The sequence below is a fragment of the Limulus polyphemus genome, unplaced genomic scaffold (assembly GCF_000517525.1).
Source record: "Limulus polyphemus unplaced genomic scaffold, Limulus_polyphemus-2.1.2 Scaffold1061, whole genome shotgun sequence".
NCBI classification, from domain to species: Eukaryota; Metazoa; Arthropoda; class Merostomata; order Xiphosura; family Limulidae; genus Limulus; species Limulus polyphemus.
Window position 1 is genome coordinate 113,446 of NW_013666671.1, and position 2,426 is coordinate 115,871.

Below are 2,426 nucleotides of genomic sequence, written 5' to 3' on the forward strand. Positions count from 1 at the left end.
GTATTTTTTACTTTACAATGAGGCATATATGTTTGAGTATTTCTTTTGAGTCGTTCTTAACTGTCACGATTAACCTTTTTCCTGCCAATGTTCCATATAAGGAACACTATTTAATGAACCTAGAAAATGATCTTCAAATTTAATTCCGGCACTACTTACGCTTTCGATGTATTGATAACACGTGTCCTCATCTCTTTGAGAGAAATTAACAAAATTGGTCAAGTATTAAAAGCTTTATAAATACACAAAAAGTCTTTAAAAAAGCAGTTTTCACCCACACTCAATAATATGTGCCACACAGAAATGATAAGAGCTCAAATTAATTTTGCTGAATACTACAATTTGGCTAACTTATGCTAGTATGTCACTGTAATATGTATTGTTTCGTATTTCAAAATTTAGTCGTTGGAAGTTTGAGGAAAATTTCAACGTTAAATTTGTGGAACATTGGAAGGGTGGCGCCACTGGTATACCGAAAGGTATAAAAGTGGCTCACCCAACAGCCGACTAGTCTTAAATCCAAAAAAAAACAGAAAAGACGTAAAAAGAAAAACAAATAGCTCGGGTTAAATAAAAACTTTATGACACTAACATTCTCTCTATTAAAACTATTAAATTCCTAGGAAATAACATTTAATTCCAAACTTACGTGGACTAACCATATCAGTAATATATGTAAAACTATGAACCAAGGATTATGCTATTTAAAAAAAGATTTGGAGCATCCAAAGAGGATGCAACCCCGAAACCATAGTATACATCTATAGATCTTGCATCAGCCCCCCTAATTGAGTCCGGTAGTATGATTCTTTGTAACATGTCCAACACATTATATGACAAAATACAAACACAACAACATTTAGCATTAAGAATAGCTTATAGATTATCCATATACACACGCACACCATTATTCTAGCTAAACTCAGTCAATTCGATTCAACCTATTAAAGAAAGAATACTAAAATTAGCAACAAGCTTTACAATAAAGCTTTAAAACGTAAGCCATTAACCGATGAATTTCCAAAACTATCAATTACTCCAGAAATTTATTGCACCCATATTTGAACTTAATCAAAGCTATGTATAAAATGCTATAACTCATATATGCTTTAGTCCCCTAGCTCAGAATATTCGGCGTCCGGGTAGTGAAAGTGGGTTTTTCTCGGTGTACTCCCGTTTTCCTCCCACAACAAAATTCAGGGTATTAGGATTTTCTGATCCACACCCAAAATAGTTTTTTTTAAAGTGAAATTATTGTAACCTCCCAAACCAACAAATACAAATAACCAAATCACTACCTTGAACTGAGCCATCCTAGCCCTCCTGCCCAGAACTAGAATAATCCTAGGAAAATTATTATCATTTTATGTCATTATTATTATTACTAAACAAGTGCCTTTCATCTATGTCATGCCATGAATCACGAGACGAATTATGCACTCTGTAGGCTACAACGCAGAATGGCATATGAATTTCAAAACCAAGAAATAATAAATATTTGTTACTCTTAATTTTGGTTTTATTTACTTTTGAAACATAACACTTTCGGAGACTGCGCAAGTACATCTAGTTTCTAGATACACATTATTGTAGTTTCAGCCTTGCGACCATATGTATAATATCGACCGGCGATGCTGGTTTCTTATTCGGTAGAATGTTTAAAGAAAATCTGATACGGTTGAAAAGTTTCTTTGTGAATTGTTTTTGAACTAAGTTAACAGTTTAACAAACTACTGATAACTTAGGTTATTGTCAAAACTCTAAATACTCTACGATTTAGTGGTGCAAAACAAAAGTTCATTGCATCGGCCGGGAATCGAACCCGGGCCACCCGCGTGGCAGGCGAGTATTCTACCACTGAACCACCGATGCTTGGTTAAAAAGATGTGGACGCTTTTGTTTAGAAGTTATTGACTAAAAATTCCCTAAGGTGAAATGAGATGTAGAAACTTGTTTCGTCACACCTGTTAATTCAACTACTTGGCATGACGGGAATATTACAGGTAAAAATAAGTATTTTCGTGACTGGGTCAGTGAATCCCCCCAAAATCTGACATGGTAGATACAGAACGACTTACAAAATATGAGTTTATTATACAGATAATTAATCGTCGAAAATTCAGTGAAAATCTGTACTAAAATGTTTTTAATTGTAAGATTTAAATTTAAACTTTTACAAATGTGTAATAGTAAACTTGTCTTCGCATAATATAATTTAAAATTCATTATTATGAGATATTGTTAGACATATTTTTAACGTATAAATTTCTTTATTTTTTTACTAAGCACAAAAGCTACACAGTAGGCTCATCTGAGCTGTGCATCACGAGTGTCAAAACCCGAATTTTAGCATTATAAGTCTTCAGGCTCACCGCTAAGGCAACTTATGGATATTCGGTGACGAGGAACCCACTTTGAGACTGATG

General features: G+C 33.8%; 1 protein-coding gene and 1 non-coding gene across 2 annotated transcripts in view; one reads left to right on the top strand and one right to left on the bottom strand.

Annotated features, from left to right (window-relative positions):
• LOC106461932 (tRNA methyltransferase 10 homolog B-like) overlaps nt 1-2,426 on the top strand; it is a gene marked incomplete at its 5' end in the record, with an annotated part of 133,364 nt that overhangs the window by 99,023 nt on the left and 31,915 nt on the right. The gene's annotated exons all lie outside the window — the stretch shown is intronic.
• Trnag-gcc lies at nt 1,802-1,872 on the bottom strand. Its single transcript has one exon. It is a non-coding gene; the product is annotated as a tRNA-Gly (tRNA).